Source organism: Hyalella azteca, unplaced genomic scaffold (genome assembly GCF_000764305.2).
Source record: "Hyalella azteca isolate HAZT.00-mixed unplaced genomic scaffold, Hazt_2.0.2 contig13372, whole genome shotgun sequence".
Taxonomy (NCBI): Eukaryota; Metazoa; Arthropoda; class Malacostraca; order Amphipoda; family Hyalellidae; genus Hyalella; species Hyalella azteca.
This window is the reverse complement of record NW_025943296.1, coordinates 1-11,734: the sequence shown is the minus strand read 5'-3', so window position 1 is coordinate 11,734 and position 11,734 is coordinate 1.

Below are 11,734 nucleotides of genomic sequence, written 5' to 3'. Positions count from 1 at the left end.
AGGTCGCGGGTAAAAGTCTGCGCGGTGGATGCGCTGCAGCATGTTTACGGCGCTGGGATGCTGAAAAAGTTTCTGTAATTAATTTTTATGTATTTTCTTTCACCTTATGTGGCAAAAGGTTAATAGAAGGACTTTGATTTGCATTGGAAAACTAATGTAGGAATATGTTCACGCTAGAACATATATGCTAAAATGACCGAATGAATTACATTAACTATCGACTTCTATATTATCCAGTATAGAATTTCTCTTAAACCTAAAAATTTATTCACTGTGATGCGACTAAAATTCTGTTATAATTTCACGAGGATCAGTAAAGCCGTTTATACGATATATTTAGTATCCAAATTTATGTAAGCTGCAAATATGTTTCCATAACAATGCTACAAGCAGCGGGCCACTTGAGGGTTGATTAATGCGAAGTAATTCATTTAACTATATTGGACATATCAACATGAGTAACAAGGTGCGCATTGATAAACCAATTTATCGTATCGTAATACATGATCGCACGTATCCAAATATTTGCATTGCTCGAACTTAGTTATATGCTAGCAGAGGAATCAATATCTTCCGGCCGTTATCCAACTTGTCATTTCTTCACTCTATACCAAAGATTAATTCAGTCTGCGAACAACACTTGAGGGTGACAGAAACTTGGCAAGTGCGTCACAAAAAGATAAGTTTATTCATATAATGCCATGTTTGATAAGCCACCCGCCAGTACTGATGTTTTCTTCTTCATTGCTGACGAATATTGTTGCTTCAACGAGGTCAACTCGACATAAATGTCGATTAAACGTAATTTGTTCTGTTGAATCAATTGATTCTCAAATTACATCACATATGATGGATTTAATAAATAATTACAATTGTATGCTGGCTCAACTAGCCAAGTCATAGAGAGTAGGTCTATTGCGAGGGAATGAAGTCAGATCATAGGCTTCACTTTGATCGAAATTCAAAATGCTAATAAGGCTTCGAGTAGATAAACAATATTTAAATTTGGACAATTGTTAACTCAGCATGTTAGTCCCATGTAACATGTTAACTCAGCATGTTAGTCCCATATAGCATGTTAACTCAGCATGTTAGTCCCATGTAGCATGTTAACTCAGCATGCTAGTCCCATGTAGCATGTTAACTCAGCATGCTAGTCCCATGCAGCATGTTAACTCAGCATGCTAGTCCCATATAGCATGTTAACTCAGCATGCTAGTCCCATATAGCATGTTAACTCAGCATGCTAGTCCCATATAGTATGTAGCATGTTAACTCAGCATGCTAGTCCAATGTAGCATGTTAACTCAGCATGCTAGCCTCATGTAGCATGTTAACTCAGCATGCTAGCCTCATGTAGCATGTTAACTCAGCATGCTTGCCTCATGTAGCATGTTAGCTCAGCATGCTAGCCTCATGTAGCATGTTAACTCAGCATTCTAGCCTCAAGTAGCATGTTAACTCAGCATGCTAGTCCCATGTAGCATGTTAACTCAGCATGCTAGTCCCATGTAGCATGTTAACTCAGCATGCTAGCCTCATGTAGCATGCTAACTCAGTATGCTAGTGCCACGCAACATATTAACTAAGCATACTGGTCCCATGCAACATGTTAACTTAGCATGCTAGTCCAACGTAACATGTTAACTCGGCATGCTAGTGCTACGCAACATGTTAACTAAGCATGCTAGACCAACGTAACATGTTAACTCAGCATGCTAGTGCCACGTAGCATGTTATTTATCGTGCGCTCTAAATGAACATTTGACAATATGAATAGAAATGAATTTTGGAGAATGAATGAATTTTGACCAAGAAACAAAGATTGAATTAATGTGAGCTGAAACGCGTCCATCCAGCACCTTCAGTATGAATAATCAATTCATTATTATTCATGTATGACAATTGTTTCTAAAAATTAATTATTCCTCACAAATGTATGCACTGATTAATTTTTTTTTTTGCAGGTTTACCGTTTCGACGCTTCTGGCAATTTCTCTTACAATAGGTTTACATGATTCTTTTCTAAAATAACTAACGTTATTATTTATGCTTGTAAGTTCAAATTTCTATAGCCGAGTCCATTGTTTGGTCGAAACGTTATTGAATCTTGAAAGTATCCAAAACGCCATTGATTAATCCTACGTGCGTTTAGTGTGAACAGACTCAAGGTAAAGATTACATCTTCTCTTTCAATGTGCCGGTTTGAGGAAAGTACTTCTAGAAATTTTGGCCATCTACCTCTGCATTCTTAGCGCATTTTCTCATTTATGGAAAAAATGCACTATTGTGCTCGCCATGTCCGTCTGTCCGTCCGTGACCTCACGTTTTCGTCGACGAGAAAATGCGCTCTCTGTCACTCACTGCAGTGAGTACTGAGTTATATTATTTTTTAAGTCTATCTTCCGTATTTCGCAAGCATCGATGCATGGCGTGGCGGCCCAGTAGTTACAGTTTATATTACCAAGATTAGAGAAAAGTGGTGCGACCATGGGTCACCCTGCATGCATATTGCATAATCTGCTTTGCTTGCTGATTTGTCGGGTGATAAGCCAACGACAAAATGCTGGTTATTTGTAATTAATCGTTCCCACTGCTCTTAGAACGCGAAAATGCTATTTTAAATTAAAAGAAATCCACTTGCAACTACATGTAATTCCACATATATCGACTTTCCTGGCAACATTACCGTTCTCATTAAAAAGGACGTCCTAAATTGATGTGTAACTGATAAAAATTTCAATGCAGGGCACAAAAAGTGTGCTGCAAGTCGAAAATGTTTAAAATGACCAGAGTTCATGATAGCTTTCAGCATGTTTTGAATTTAATGACTAATTTTTTCGAAATAAAAATATATATGATGTTATAAGAATTAACACTGTAATCATTTGTAGTGAGACAAGATCTGCTGCTAGCAAACATGATTATGAAGCGGGACTCTATATTGAAGTCTACCTTCGAGACCCAACGCCTGATTTTCTTTTACTCTATCGATTTAATCCTTCTGATCAAAGGCGTTTCAATGCCAAATTAATTATTTTTACGATGAATGACTTTCTCACGTTATACGGTCACATTTAACTGTTTACCTATGAAATAAAGTGATATATCACGTGGACCAGCATTGTTCATAAAATTTCATCGCCAGGCAAAATATAATTATTATTGAAAGAACGTATAAGAATATATCAATGAAAAATATAGAAAGGTTTTCCGTTCATTTTACTTCACGAGTAACATTTTTCGTTTGAATGATTACAATGATTGCCAAGACCATGCACGAGCCTGCGGGCCAAGAAAAAAAAAAGAGTCCACTTGCAAAGTTGCAACTTGCCTTGCAATTTTTCAGTGCATGGCAAGCATGCGTGTTGAGAGGTTGTGTAACGGTGCTCAGTAGCGCCGCAGACATTTGTGGTTAATCTGTGAACTTTCGTGATGGAAACGATGAAGATCTTGGGAAGCCGGATTAAACAGACAGCAGAGTATACATTGTTTTGCATAGAATTGCTTAAATTCGAATTATTAAGGAGAAAAGTTCTACGGAAATGAAAATCTTTGAAGATTACATCACGCAGCGGCTACGTACTAACGTAGAGGCTACAGGCTAGGCCACTGTCATCACATCAGTCATGTGATCATTTTTTATAGATGCTAACAGTTTTCGCTTAGACATCTGACTATGTTACCACTACCGCCACCACACATACCGTATCATCCACTACCGCCATTGAGAAAATGCGTTAAAAAGATTGTTTCTAATGAAGGCTGGCGGCACAGGTACGGTAAAGACATATATGTCATTGCCGGAAATAATGTTACGTATTTATTGTTGCATCTTACATGTCACCATGCCAAAAACGAAAAGCGAATACTGCACTAAATTTTTAATTTGTATTGCAATTTGTGTTCTACTAGGTACATATTTGAATTAAGCTATAAATAAAGGCATAAATTACCGCTAAAACTAAGAATGCAATTCGAATAAATGGTAACATCCTGACAACTACGGGTTTGGCGTTCTCATGATACACAAGAGCCTCCTAATTACATCTTCCTTGTAGAGGTAGGGAATTTCTTCAATGTTCTGTCGCTTGTCACGAAGCCTCCACCTTCACATGAACGCCCAGAATTATTTTGTTTTTATTAATTTCAGAATTGTTATTAACTTATTACGTTACCATACGATACGAGACGCTTGCTAGTGTAGCAGTGATACCAGCCTACGAGGCGCGTGGTAGCGTATTAGTGATACCAGCCTATACGAGACGCGCGTGGTAGCGTATCAGTGATACCGTACCAGCCTATACGAGACGTGCGCTTGGTAGCGTATCAGTGATACCATGTCGCGGCCCAGCAAGCTCGCTAAGCTGGCGCTGTGGGGCGCCGGGGCGGCGGGGGCGGGCGTCGCCGTGGCGCTTTGGGCGACACAAGACGACCAGCACACAAAGGTGAGAACATTTAAGACTTATAATTAGTGTGTATTGAATAAAAAAGATAACTCAATATTTATACTACTACTTATAATTAGTGTATATTGAATAAAAAATATAATTCAGTACTTATACTACTTATTATTAGTGTGTATTGAATAAAAAATATAACTCAGTACTTATACTACTACTTATAATTAGTGTGTATTGAATAAAAAATATAACTCAGTACTCACTGCAGTGAGTGACAGAGAGCGCATTTTCTCGTCGACGAAAACGTGTCGGCAGATGGGTTGGATAAAATAGTTACTATTTACATCCATATTTGTCGCAAAATCGATTCTAAAACAATTCCAATACGTTGGACAGGTCGTTCATAGCCTATGGAGATAAGAGAAACGTATAATATTGAATTATACACGCTTGATAGGCCAAAATCACGAGTAACTTTTAAACGTATCTTTTCTCTCTTGTCTCAAAAATAATCGCATCGGAGTTTATACTGCAACACTTGCTGTTGTTCCTTGCGCTGACATGAACTTGAATTCTTTAATTATGATTACTCATCTAACACCTACGCACTTAAATGTATAACTATCACAGATGAGATAACGTCTTTAATGTTACACCCATCTCAGCTTAACTGTACTATCGATATTAAGTAATTTTTCCACAATTATTTTAATTCTTCATTTCTTTATTTTTTGTTTTTCTTATTCTTCCTCTATACTGTCTTCACTGCTCATTTTTAACCAAAGCTTCTTTTGACTGTTTGATTCTGTCGTATTTCAGTTCTCAATTTAAAATTATTTTTCATTCCGTTGCGCCTGAAAGTTTGCTCTTATCTAATCAGATGACAAATGTGCAACCAAACTACAGATAGCGAACATCGCTTGGTTTCCCTATATTTTATAATTTATGTTTTATCACAGTGACTTGTACTCAATGCAATTTGAATGTTCGGACAAAAATGCTCATTTGAAGTACCCCGGACGTTACTGAAACAGTATATACGATTGTTTTTTTTTTACCGAAGTTGGTAAAAATTATCATGTAAAGGGGTAATTAATCAAGAAAAGAGTCAGTCCTTCTATAATCCAAAGATTTTTGTTGGATGTTTTATTTTTTATTTCGCGCTCGTACTACTACAAAAGTAATAATATAATTGTTCAGTGCATTTTATCTTCTTAGGTGTCAGCCAAGGTTGGCGTGTAGCTGACAGCCTTGTATCCACATGGCCACTTTGCAGATTTTGATCAGAATATTTGAAGACGAGTCTCCAGCCCATAACTATCATATTGTAGATATCCTACATTTGGTTACCCTGATGTGGCCGAATCTGTTTTGATGATCTGTATTGATGTTTGAGATGATCCTTCGGTGCAATCGTATTGTGTTAGATATATAGTGGCTATAATTTATAAATCTATAAAGTGTATATAGACCATGGCCATGCAGAGGTCAAGTTTTTTATGTGGAGTAGCACGTGTTCAACAAAGCCATCAGAGTTTTCAGATTCCGATCTCAATTCCACCGTGCTTCTTGCGTGGGAGTTCCTAAGGTAAACAATTTCTCCTACCTTGTTCTGCCCTCCCATTCGGTCCGCACGATAATGCTGGAATTCTTTCATTGCAATTTCTGCATCGAGGATATCTTTTCTTATGCACGACTCCGTTAGTGCAATCATAAAGATCCCACCCTCGTCTTCCATCTCTCACTGCACGCCAATTTTATGACGCGTTATTTGTGGGAAGCCCCTGTTTAGGAAGCCCCTATGACGCGTTCTTTGTGCCAGACCCCTGATTAGGCTATGGAAGTTTGATTGGTTGAAGATTTGGTTTCATTGTTATAATTTCATTATTTATCGGCAGTTGCTTTAATTTAATCAGGTTGCGACTATAGCGTCTTATTCGCATATATAAGTTCTCGTATTATTAGGTTACGGCAAAAATCGCACAGTGAGAGTGTTGCAATGAAACACTCTCCATTTAATATTAAATTGGAGAATCTCAAGTTCATATCCTACGTTAACAAAAAATCTCTAGTACAGGAAAAAGAAAATTCGAACACAATCAGAGTTGAAAATCTATCGGAAGCATCACTCAAACTTTTAAATTACAAGAAACGTTGATCCGTTGTAGTTCCGTTGAATAGGTAGCAAGGCTGTCGGAAACTACCGTACCTCACGCGCGTCTGCGGCCGTATAGCAGCCGTATAGAGAACATATTGAGTTTGGACCAGAAAATGTACAAATAAGTATTTCAAAGTACTGGCAACGTTTGCAGTACAGGGAACCGATGGAATTCTGGCAGTACTGTTGAAGTAGTGTGTTGGAGCACTGAAGGCCCCGCTCACAATGTTCTGGAAAGCCTCAGTAATGGAGGGAATTATTCCTGAGGGCCTCAAAATGGGACTGAAAATGCCAATCCGCTTAGAAGGTCCGAGGACCTTGACCTCTCAGGTGATCAAGGTTTTTTGAAAAGGTAATGGCCAGCTGGAAGCTTGTCCAGTCAGTATATGGAAGAGACTGAACAGTATAATAATGGACAACATGGTTTCCGGCGCAATCGTTCCTCTTTGTCACAGTTATTGGAACACCATCACCGCCTTGTGGCCCTACTGGAGGAGGGAGTTGGCGTAGACGAGGTATACCTGGACTTTGTTAAAGCTTTCGACAAAGGTGACCATGGGGTGATCTTCAGAAAGCCGAGGCTGTTGGGTGCAGGAGGATGCCTGCTAGGGTGGATCCACAACTTTCTTACAAATAAAGTACAAGCTGTCGCAATTGAAAACTTGAAATCGAGAGAAGTGAGGGTGAAAAGCGGGGTTCCACAGGGCTCATTGCTTTGACTTATCCTCTTCTTCATCCATATCGCCGACATTGACATTACAGATGAGGATCAGAGTGTTGATGATGATCATAGATGACCTCAACTGCGAGAGGAGACAGGATGACTTATCGACTCGTGAAGAACTCGTCTTGATAATACGTTTTCAACACATCGCTATGCTGCTCTCTTCATTTTATGCAACCACCGATGCTGACACCAAACTTACGTCAGCGGGCGATTACCAAATTAAATGCAGGTGATCTTGAGGGTTTTGCGTCAGTGCTCCTTAACTGGTTTGCATGTACGACACATGGTGCCGCTAAATTAATGCGCATCATTTGCTAAGAATAATAAACAGGCGCCATGAGGAATGATTATGTTTTCATTCTTGTTAAAATCACAAAACATTTTTTATGACCGGGTCAAAATCACATGTTAGATCAAATTTATACATTTTCTTCAATTTTTGGTTCCAATTCAGGAATGTAAGGAATTCATTACGATTCACTCTATTGCGCTGATTGACATTTGATGTCCTGGGTATAGTTCAAACATAAATTTATTAGCATGGGGGGGCTATTCGTGTCACTTATTCGGCACTGGATAATTACTTGGCGTTTTTGCCTTCGGCTGTCATTACAGACGATCTTCTGCCGCTATCTTCCAACGCAGTGCAGTTCATGCTGGAATTGCATCTCGTGTGCAGCCTTTACTTACGAACCTATTTAAACGTCGCCTGGCTGGATTAAAAATACTTTTTTATGAAGAGAAATCTCTGCCTGACCATGTATGTAGCTGTAGCTATCTATTAAAATCCTAAAATGAAGGCAACGAAGACTCGCATGGTAATCTTCGTCTTTAGGAGGGAAGTTCTTCTTGTTTGAAAAATGTACTTGTAGACTAAGGTTTGATAAAACCACGTCCTCGACTGGAATGTTATGGACACAACATGTTATGTTACAACAACAACTAAGTTTTTACTTCATCTATATCAAAAATTTCTGGAATTAATTTCTACCTTAATTCAAATTATTAATAATCCATTATTTGTAGCTGTAGGTACGTAAGATTTATTTTGTCTTTCTTGCTGTCACAGCGTCAGTTCGCCCGCGTGACGGCAGCTGAAGGTCTCAACGCTCGCTCGACGCGCCCTCTGCCATCGCGACAGCAGCTCATGGCGTCCCTTCAGCAGGTAACCTTATTAATTATCAGTTGGTAATAACTAATTACTAATTACTATAATACTAATTACTAAGACTTGATGCCTTGCTACCTCGCGGTGACTGGTGGGACTTGATGTCTTGTTACCTCGCGGTGACTGGTAAGACTTGCTGCCTTGCTACCTCGCAGCGACAGGTGAGACTTGCTGCCTTGTTACCTCGCAGCGACTGGTGAGACTTGCTGCCTTGTTACCTCGCGGTGACTGGTGAGACTTGGCGCATTGTTACCTCGCAGCGACAGGTGAGACTTGCTGCCTTGTTACCTTTATAGTTGATTTTAATTCTCAGCTGTGAAAAACCCTAAAAATTATTACAACACATAGGGCAGTGCTTTGTAAACTAAATTCTGCAGTACCTACATATTTATTCCAAGAGATGCAAATATAAGAAATAAAACTTCCTGATTGTCCAGTAATACAATGCTCAAACTATTTACAATTCTATGGCACAAGATTCTACTATCTACAGTCTTATTGTTAATGGACCTGACACACAAGCAAGACATTATTGACAGTTAGGTTAGATTCTTATATTGATAAAACTACTCAATTGATCAACAATAAAACAATGTAAAAAATTTCCCTTTTTTAGAGATTTTACACTTAACCAAAACAAAAGACTGAAAAACGGGACGCAAAATTTTTCCATAATGCATCATTAAGGAATTTCAAAGTTTCAACATAAAGGAGTATTTTACCAATCTGAATTTCATTGTCGTAAACATGACCATCTTAATTTTTTTCAGTAAACAAATGTTTACTGAACAAAATCTAAGCTATATTTCAGCACAAATTTCTGAAGGCTAGTATCATGATGGATAAATTGTCATACAGCAGACAAATTTAATTAAGTTATCAGTAATCTTTCCATATCATACAAGTAACTGACAACACAACAACACTTCAATTAGCCTGGTAAGGCTAATTGAATTAGCTTGCCAGTGTGATACACAATTGAGAAGTGATACAAATAATTTGTGCTTTATAAATACAAGTATCTTGTGATACAATAACTTTGGACTTTTATTTTTTAGAGTACTAAAAGTATATAGCTTGTCTGAATAATCTTTGTACAACACTTTTCAGGAGGCCAGAGAAAACTTGAATATAACCTGCGATATTGTCTCAAGCAACAAGATCTTGAACAACACATCAGCATAAAATACAAGTCTAACAGCGCTCAATGATTAATAATATAATGCAATAATTGCCACCTTTTAAACAACAAACATTTTCTAAAAGACATGAGATGTTCAAAAACTCACAATGGGAGATGAAATCATTCAGAATTTTAAGTGAAGTTATTAACAAAACAAGGTGTGTGACACAGTTTTGTCAAATGTTTATATGGAAGCACGGCTACGATGTGCCCATATGCCGAGAAAGAACTGCAGTTTATCCCATCACTTTGCATGGTACCGTATCAAAAACTTTGTTGGTATTGGACATGGTTTAAATTGTGAGAATTTTTTTTAAAGTTGATATAATTTTTTTAGAAAATTCATTGCAAAAATTTGTCAGTTACCAATAAAGGACTAGTGAATGTAATCAAGGGAGGTGTCGTCTACACTCGTCACAGTTGAACCATGCCAGATGTCTGAAGCGCAGCAGTTTCTGATGAGCTGTGTTGAACTAAGCCTATCAATTCTCATGTCACTGCAGTGGAAAGTGTAACCAATGTGGTAGCCTGCCAGCCTGGTAGGCTTTTCAATCCACTTTCTTATGTAAACATGAGATGTGAGAATATATTACGTAGCCTATATTGAATTCCACACTGTCTGACAGCATGTCTGGCAGAATAATATGTATAAAAAGGAGTCCACATTTCATATAGAATTTTAAACCATGAAATATGCATCTATTTTGTGATAATGATAATCTGATAATTTAATATTGTGGCACTGATCAAATAGGGTAAATGCACCATATTCCGACATCGTGGATAATTCCAACACTTCTCAACTTTTTCCTTTATATTAAGCTTTGTCTTAGTTCCACGCATACCTAGATGGTTGAAATAGTGACGTCATTCTATTGCGCGCCAGATTCCCGCAAAACACTAGCCACTAGGTCTGGCAGGAAAATGTTAAGATCCTCAGAGCAAAAGTCCAAGTCAACTAGTGAGAACATTGAAACACATGTCAAAGTTGATGGTTGACCATGCTCTACCAAATAGTGATAAACTGTGTAGAAAGAATATAATGGTTTGAAACTTTTAAATAAGTCTGTGAAGTGTGAATACATTAGGAATCCTTTAATTATACTTGTATTTGCTAATTTTAAGTGGTAAATAATAGATGATTAAGTTAAGAGCCAGTTTTAGACACATAAAAACTAATTCCAACACAGCTTGGAATTGGACACACACAATTAGTCTCACAATATGCCAAATTTAGTCACACACAGCGTCAGAATTCAGGGATTTTGTAGATTTGAATTCTAAAGGCTTTTAAATTAAATAAATATGGCAACAGTTTGTGACGTTTCATTGTTGCTGGCCCAGTGGCCCGTAGGGCGTAGTGTGGTGTTTTGAGAGTGACAAAGCAATCAGAAATTGAGTTGCGCATAGCCACATAGCTATGGTGATCTTTTTATAGCCATTTATTTATTGGTACGTCCTTAATTTGTCGGAATATGGTGTGTTTACCCTAATCAGACTGAACTCACTGAGTCACTGGACAGTCTGGAGTTCAGAGTCCAGACTCTGGACAGTGGAGTCTGGACTTAGTGGACTAGAAACTAGAGTGTGACTGTGTGAGTGGAGTGATCTTGAATTCTTGATCTAGTTGATTCTTGAACACGATGAACCACTATTCCTAGAATTTCATCTTAGCCTAAATTGTGTTAACAAAAGTGCAACATCAGATCACAAGATTTTAGTTGGACAAATAATAATTTCAATCTTTATGCATGCTTAAGTTAATGTTTTTGTAAAAAAATTGTAAATTCATACCTGTAATTTTTGGAAATCAAATACCTAAAAAATCATCAGTTTACCCAAAGATTTTGGGAAAATTATGCTTTACAGTGAGTTTACATTCCTAATTGAGCGTCAGTGGTCCAGTGCTGTACAGCTGAGCTGTGATCAAACTGAAAAATTGAACAAAGCCTTGAATCAAATAGGTAATCAATGAAGAGATGTTTAATCATCATTCGGATATTGGATTGACTTTTTAGCAGATTCATTGTATTAGGTACCTATCATTATTAATTCACGGCAGTGACGACACCAAAGCAACGACGCGAAACGGTCG